The sequence below is a fragment of the Triticum aestivum genome, chromosome 7D (genome assembly GCF_018294505.1).
Source record: "Triticum aestivum cultivar Chinese Spring chromosome 7D, IWGSC CS RefSeq v2.1, whole genome shotgun sequence".
NCBI classification, from domain to species: Eukaryota; Viridiplantae; Streptophyta; class Magnoliopsida; order Poales; family Poaceae; genus Triticum; species Triticum aestivum.
Window position 1 is genome coordinate 151,798,455 of NC_057814.1, and position 8,435 is coordinate 151,806,889.

General features: G+C 47.5%; 1 long non-coding RNA gene across 2 annotated transcripts; it reads left to right on the forward strand.

The window, feature by feature from the left end:
* The first annotated feature begins 1,437 nt into the window (after positions 1-1,437).
* Positions 1,438-5,525, forward strand: LOC123164631 (uncharacterized). Of its 2 annotated transcripts, XR_006482542.1 has the most exons (3): positions 1,462-1,801; positions 1,885-2,021; positions 2,800-5,525. It is a non-coding gene; the product is annotated as an uncharacterized lncRNA (long non-coding RNA). The 2 variants fall into 2 exon arrangements; XR_006482541.1 differs by having other exon boundaries at positions 1,438-2,021.
* The last annotated feature ends 2,910 nt before the right edge of the window (positions 5,526-8,435 follow it).

Below are 8,435 nucleotides of genomic sequence, written 5' to 3' on the forward strand. Positions count from 1 at the left end.
GGCGCGCCCCCCTGTCGGTGTCAAAACCGGCGGATCTCGGGTAGGGGGTCCCGATCTGTGCGTCTAAGACTAATGGTAACATGAGGTGAGGGACACAATGTTTACCCAGGTTCGGGCCCTCTCGATGGAGGTAATACCCTACTTCCTGCTTGATTGGTCTTGATGATATGAGTATTACAAGAGTTGATCTACCACGAGATCACAGAGGCTAAACCCTAGAAGCTAGCCTATGATTATGATTGTGATTCTTATTGTTATTGTCCTACGGACTAAACCATCTGGTTTATATAGACACCGGAGGGGGCTAGGGTTACACAGAGTCGGTTACAGAGAAGGAGATCTACATATCCGAATCGCCAAGCTTGCCTTCCACGCAAAGGAGAGTCCCACCCGGACACGGGACAAAGTCTTCAATCTTGTATCTTCATAGTCCAACAGTTCGGCCAAAGTATATAGTCCGCTGTCCGAGGACCCCCTAATCCAGGACTCCCTCAGTAGCCCCTGAACCAGACTTCAATGACGATGAGTCCGGCGCGCAGATTGTTTTCGACATTGCAAGGCGGGTTCCCTCTCCGAATACTCCATAGAAGATTTCGAACACAAGGATCGTGTCCGGCTCTGCAAAACAAATTCCACATACCACCGTAGAGAGTACAATATTCCACAAATCTAATCCGTTGACAACTTTTCATAACGTGACATCACGCCACGACCCGGTCTTTATTCGAACCGTTTCCCTCAACCAGCTGCTGCACATGTTGCGAGGCGGTTTTCTTGGCACGTCTTATCGAAGCAGAGATTGTGTCCCCTTATCACGGGATTCTCATCAATACGGGTATGGGTAACCCAACCGTGCCATCAATCGCGGCGCTTGGGGAATAAGCGATTTTACAGGGCAAGTGAGGAGGCGCACAGTTTCTACCGCCTTTATAAAGGGATAAGGATTCCTCTTTTTCACCCAGCTTTCTCCTTTCCCTGCCCATCCTTTCTCATGCACTCGAGCTCCAGCGCCCAAGTTCTCATCTTCTCCGCAAAGCCATTCCAAACATATCCGGAGCGGGAGGCAAGTGGATGGCCTCCTTCGTTATGGAGGACGACATTACGAAGCTCCGGGAAGCCGGATACCTGGCCGCAGATATCGCGCACCGGCTCCCAGACGTGGGGCAGATCGTCCCACTACACCACGACACCACAACGACGACATGCATCTGTTGGTATAGGTGTACATTACCGACACATTATTTGTCCGTAACAATGCCGACACACTGATGATCGAGGTTGCTCTGGTCTTTCGATGATCTGTGTGTCGGCAATGCATGACCGGTTTGCGGACATACGATGTGTCGGTATAAGATTTTTGCTGTTACATTATCTGTCGCTCTTGCTTTGCGATAGAAAGAGTGTCGGCATAGTTTTGGGCCTGGCCCACCTATTTCGGGCTGCGCGGGACAAGTTGCGCGCGAGGGACTGTCCCGGTCCGCTCAATCCCCCGCCCCATCTTATCTCTTACTCCCACGCCACACTCCCACCTAAACCTAGGTCACCCACCGCCGCCGCCGCCGTTCCCTGACCTGCCTGCCGATTTGCTCGCGCCGCCTCCTCTCCCATCAACGGTGGCGCTTCCCGAAGCTTCCTTCTACCATGTGGTGCTTCCCCACGGTCCAAGCCCAAGGTGCCGCCTCATCGTCCGCAGCAGAGGAGCCCCTCCACCGCCCGCAGCCGAGGAGTCGAGTCGACCGCCGTCGAGGACCCGCGCCGCCAACCGCCAGCGTGTAGTCGACCGCCGCCGAGCAGCCTCGCCGTACTCCCTCAAGATCCAGGCCGCTGTAGGTAAGATTCATCAGGCCGATGTGCTCATGCCTCTGCTTCTCTGACTACCTGCAGTGCCACCTGAAGCTTCGATCTAACCCACGGTGACGCTGTCCGCAACCGAGGAGCCACCCTGCCCTCTACATCCAGAGGTTCTGCCCCGCCATCCCTTTTGCACCACCGGCGAGGGCCCCCAAATTCAGCCCCTGCAGGTAAGCTTGAAAATAGATCCATCCTTTTCTTTTCTGCTTCATATGTTATTTCTCGTTTATCCATGAATGTGATTGCCCCTGAAATCTTTTTGGCTCATCGATTATCTGAACAAGATCATGTCAGTTTATTTGAGATTGGAGATTCCAGAGTACTAATCATCCATCTCTCATTATACAATTAGGGTAAATTAAGTATTTAGTTGATTTCTGGACAGATTGAAGTATATATATTTTACTGACTAGTGTTACGTGCTATGTTATTATATGTTTATTTACTTAGATATGTTGCAACTCTTCGTTCTTGATTAGAACCGTCATGTTATTTTAATGTTGTTTTTCTTGTTGTTGATTTGGGATGTTTTCTGCAACAGCTTCTGTTTCAGAGAATGGTTTCTAAAAGACTGTGCACGATGATTAGTAGATTTGTCCGCCATGTCTTGGCCTGGGTGTTTTGTGGATTCAACGAGATTTCATTATATTTCACTTGCTCTTCCATGGGTGTCGTGCCTATCTAGAAACATGTTACTGGTTTTAGTTCAGGCTAGCTTTCTGCTCATAGGTAGAACTTTGCATCTGATATCAACTTTAATGAGGTTTGACTATTGTTGGGGATGTTCTGAAGCTTGTGGACTGTATGCTTGTAGCTGAGCTTAACCTCCGAGGCCTCTCCCTTCTCTTATCACATTTATATCCAGCATCCAGTCTCAGGTTTCACTATTTACTAATTACTACTACCGTTGAAATGATTGGGTCCCAATCTTCCTATTTCCCTTTGCAGCCTGCAAGGATCCCCAACCATACTGGGTGCTAATGCCTGAGGTATGTACTGCTTGGATTTGCTCAGCTAAAGAAACACAGCACAATCATGATGTGTATCAACAATTGGTTCATTGTGGCTAGAAGCCTTTTTTTAGTCTCAAACTTCCTGGGGGAGACTAGCGTGATTTTTGGGCTTCACATGAGATGTGCAATCCGGCCACCTGGACCATTGGATGTGTCAAGGCTGCAAAGCCTGACCGTTTTATGCAAAACCCCATGTTTTTATCTCTGTTTTGCATGTGATCACACACTTGTATGGTTTTGCATAAACCACCAGTGCGAACATTACATTTCCTAGTTCAGTAATCATCCATGTTCAGTCTGTAGCCTATAATGTACTCTGTATATTGCTCAAAATGATAATCTTACTCTGTATTTTGCTGGAAAAAAGGTTCTACTCTACAATCTAGTACTCACTGAAAGCATTCAAAAACTGTGTTAGACAATTTTCACTAAACCTGCACGTTCCAGACCCAAATTTTATCTAACAAAAACACTAAAGCTCTAACAACAACACTAGAAGCTGTACCACCTAATTGAGGTCATTAAGTCAACAAGAAATAGAATAAGTATATTTACAACATATGCACCAGTCATGTTTTTGAAGATGCGATGGCGATCCCTTCAAATCCGTATTTCAATAATGCAAGAAAGGAACCATTTAACAGCCATTATGGACAAACATTTTCATTTTGTTCTTTGGACAAATACGGGTGTCGTGTAACCAAACTCCCTTGCATGTGCTGCAAGTGCGTGGCACCTAAGATGGCTGGAACACTAAGCAGATCGGGTGGGCATGCTAAGGCTGGCAAGGGTGAGGTGGAATTATGCATCATAAGCACCTGAATCAGATGGTCGCGTAATTATATTATCATTCATTGTTTTCAGACAAAATGTTTATTCCATGGCTGGTAATGTTAAGGCTCCTCTGTTACTTCTCAAAGCAACCACACGTTTTGTAGCAATGTTGATGCTGCACGCTTGCTGCCAATTTGATTCTGCATTTAGTACTATGCGAGTGAACTAAGAAAGTGTTGTTTCAGGCTAGTAAAGCATCATTGTGCACTTCTGGAACAACTATCATGGAAGTATGGAACTAATGCTAGCAAAACTACTCTGTGTTGTCGCCTGAGGAAAAAGATGGAACTTTATTTTCCTGCCCAACATTCTTTTGGAATCTCCTTTTTTATATGCCATGCTTTTTCAAGCTAGTACAGATAAAGATCTAGCCACAAAGATAAGGTAATTTGTTTCTAATCTACTACACCTTATATATTCAGAGGTACAAAGGGAGCTTCTATATATGCAATTATTCTCAGTTGCAACATAATTGTTCAGTTGAGCTACTGAACTTGCTGACAGGAAAATGCTCAGGGGTAACAACTTGAAAATTTTCTAGGTAACTAAATAAGATATTCTGACGGTTTAAAATAGACCACATCCTATTTGTGTCAGCCTACTATATTCTACAGTTACACTAAGAATGGAAGTACACCAATACCAGTTTGTTTAGGTCACTACAACATTGTGGCTATAGTGGGTGGATTAGGATGCAACATCTGTTTGTATCTGCTGGTATGGCAATTTTGCTGCTTGCTAGGAGATGTTCATCTCCAGCGTTTATTGCAGTTTAAAAAGCAGTTCAATCACCTTGTAATAGTTATGGTGTAGTAAGATTTGGGTTAAATATCGGTTTGATACACGCTGAATTTTGAGTTAGTCTCCAAATAGAAGTTGTAGTGTACTTCTTAAGCTTTCTAGAGTGTATTTATTTGTGTATTTTTACTGGGCAGTTTGAGAGCAGCGACCACCTCAAGCTTGCCGTCCAAAAATTAGTATCTCTATTCGGACATGATACTACAAAAGAAACAATGCATTGATACTTTCCCCGTTCCTTGTATGTTTGCTTGCTATTTACATATTTAACCTTCCAAAATAGGGCCACCAGTCATGTCAGGAATGCCATTGTATTATTACCATACTTGAACTGCTGGCCGACGATGGTAATTCAGACAGCCGTATTATTTGCATTGCTAAACTATCCTGGTATATATTTAGGATCCTACGCTACTTATTTAGATTACAAATAAATTTGTCATGTTAATGTTTATGTCGGTATATGTGCCAGCTTACACCCAGATTTGTTTTGCCTTATGCAGAAACTACTGGATACTTTACATCAAGCTTGACCAAGTATGTCCCTTGTTGCTGTTGTTATACCTGGCGATAGAGCTCCATTGGTTTCTTCAAAGGTGGCATGCCCTGATTGATTTATTACTCTGTAGAGTGTGTAAAGGTTTTTCTGTTTATGACTATTTGGTGCTTTTATCCAGCAAGGCAGTAAGTTCTTTTGCAGGGACAAATGGCAGAAAATAGCAAGTCCACAAGTTGATCTAAGATGCTCCGTGGTCGCTTTTGTTGATAACATGGTTGACACCTTTTGTTCATACAAAAGTTCATGTTGGCTTGGTGATTGAAGAATTGGTCTCTGCCATCAAATTTTGTAGTAGTCAGTGATCAAACAATTGGTCTCTTCGGATCTTAGCCATCAAATTTTGCAACAACTTGTCTTGTATGTCAAACTTATGTATTTCCTTGATGGTTGTAGCTATCTTGAGCGAAGAAAACAAATTAATCTTTATATATGTTGAATGAATGTATGGATGAATGGCAGTTTGTGATGAATATAAGAGTGCAATTGTGTATATGCATTGTGTACTAAACATGAATTAAATATTATGAATGTGATTTAATGTTAAAATATAGTTTATTTGCATCTGTGCTGAAATGTATTACCCAGGCAACAAATGTGTCGGCAAAAGTATTGGACGATGCACTTCCTGTCGGCATATCATGCTGACAGATGGACTGTTGGCATAACAATGGGCAGCGCTATATCTGTCGGGATAGCACATTGTCAGATGATCTGTTGGTGTTGTGGTGTCTGTCGGTGTAGATCTCACTAGCGTTGTCATAATGTCTGTCGGCATAGATTTATCTGTCGCCAAAGACCTTTCCCGTCAGGACTATAGGCGACAGCTCCTTTCTGTCGGAAAAGGTCTTTGCCGACACTAAATCTGTCGCATTAGGTGACATATGCCGACAGATTGTTTGACGCTGCTCTTAGTGTCGTGGTGTAGTGGTACTCTAGAACCCCATGAAGAGGGTTGTATTCCTCACCCACTTCGTCCGCGGACTGGGATTTCCTCTCCACGCATTTGTCCGCGGGCTCATGTTCTACTACGGGCTGGACTTCCATGATCTGGCCCCCAATTTCATCCTCAACATCTCGGCGTTTATCATCGTGTGCGAGGCCTTCCTCCGCATCGAGCCCCACTTCGGCCTATGGCTGAAGACCTTCAATGTGAAACCGAAGGTGGTGGTCGGCCAGCAAGCGGAGTGCGGAGGCGCCATGGTGGGCAGAATGCCCAACGTCACCTGGCTCGAAGGCTCCTATGTGGAGACCGTGAAGGGGTGGCAATCGGGGTGGTTCTACATCACCGAGCCGCGCGACACCAACTGGGTGGCGGCCCACGAATTTCGATCCGGCATCCCCATGCGGCTCACCTCCTGGAAAGAGAAGGGCCTATCCTGGGGTTCGTCGGTGGAGCTGACCGGACTCCAGATCTGTGTCAAAAATATGATAAGCAAGAAAATCAAGCTTGTCAACGTGGTCCAGGTCATGCTCTTCCACCGGATCCTTCCGTGTCAAAGACGGGCATTCAATATGTGGGAGTTTGACCCGGCCAAGCACCAGACGCTGCGAGAGCTTTTTGACACGACGCACAAAGACGTCTGGAAGGTGTTGTTCAAGGCCGCCGAGGTACCTCCTCCCCTTACCGAAGATCGCGGACTCAGCGCAAAGCGCCCTGCCAATCCGGTAAGCTCTTTATATCTCACAAGATGTTCCTTTCCCCGGTATGATCGTGTGAGGGATCTGAACCTCCACGCCATTTTAATAGGGCTGGGTAGCGACAGCGGAGCGGATCGACTGTCCGGCTCCACTGCCCGAAAATCCAGCAACGACTCTCTTAACAGAGATGCTGGTTCCGGCGCCCTATGAGGCGCCGGAGAAGAAGGCCAAGAAGAAGGCCGCGGGGACCAGGAAAGGTCTCCGGCGCAAGGTTGTATCGGACTCATCATCCGAAAACACCGAGGCGCACTCCTCCCACGAAAACGAGGAGGAGGAAGAGGAAAGTTCTCCCCCCAACCGGGGGGAAAAGAAAAGGAAGGCCGCCCCATCTGGGGAGGCCGAAGGGTCCAAGAAGGGAAGGACCCTCCCTCCGGACCACTCCACAACAGCCGCTTACAGTGACGAGGAGTGGTTGCCCAGGGACAAGCCCCTGGCGAAGTCGTAAGTATCCGGATACTATAATAGTTCTGGTATGTTTTGTTTTATTGCTTCTTATATCATGTCAAACATGATCGTGGAGTCCGTCCAAAGCCCACATCGACATATCCTGTTCGGATGGGTCTTTGGGCCCGTCGGCGATGAACAACGATTCGCTCCCGACAGCCACCTCCCCCCGGCCCACGGACGACACCGAGGTGCTGTCTCAGAGGATACAGGACCAAGGGGAGATAATTCTGGAGGCGCCCCAAGGCGATATCCTAGACGCTGGCCGCGTGGGGGGTAAGACTCCCATGGGTTCTGATGACAGGGGCCGCAACGAGTTTGGCCCCCAGCCAGATACTGCGCCAGAACCTCCAGTGGTTCCGGATTCTGACAGGTGACCCCTCGCTAAGGGAGGCGAGCCGTCTGTGCCGATGGCCTCTGTCCATCCAGAGGCATCGGACAACTTGCTGGAAGCGCTTCGCGGCGCTTCTATTGACGAAGAACACCGCGCCATCATGAGTGCGGTGGTCGAGAAAGTTCGGTCCGCCAAAAGCGGATTGACCGAAGCCTGTGCCAGCCTCCTAACAGGCTTTGAGGTAAGTAATTATGAGAAAATATCACAGCATAGACAGTAGCCCCTGATGCTCTGTTTGGTGTTCGGCAAGAAAGGCCGAACAGAGGATCAAATAACAATCGCAGGAGTCTAATCAGAATATGTCTATGTGAGTAAGCAGGCTTCGCTGTTGGCCGCTGCCGCTTGTACTGCGGAGGTCTCCAGACTGAAGCGGGACCTTGAGTGGTCCGAGGAAGAGCTCAGCCTTACCAAGAGGCAGCTCGAAGAGAACAAAGGTAAGTGATACCCCGTCTGTACATTGATAAAGAAAAAGTGGTTTTTAGATCATAGGATCGTCATGAATTTTGATAGGGGCCACGACCGAAGTGGCGGCCCTGAAGAAGGCGCTGTCCGAGGCCGAAGACAGAGCGGCCAAGGAGCGCATCGAGCGCGAGAAGCAAGAGGCCCGAGTCGGCGAGGTCCAGCAAGAGCTCCGGGATTTCGTCAAGAAATACGAGTCCTTGGAGCGTGACTCTAAGACGCAAGGGTCCGAGCTTGCGAAGGCCCTCGAGAACGCACAAAATGCCAAGGCCGAAGCCCAAAAGGCCCTTCAGGAGATGCAGGCGGTCAAGAAGATAGCGGCGGGTAAGGCATTCATTATGCAAAGCAAGCATGTGAAGGAGACTTACCTTTTAGTTACCCGAAT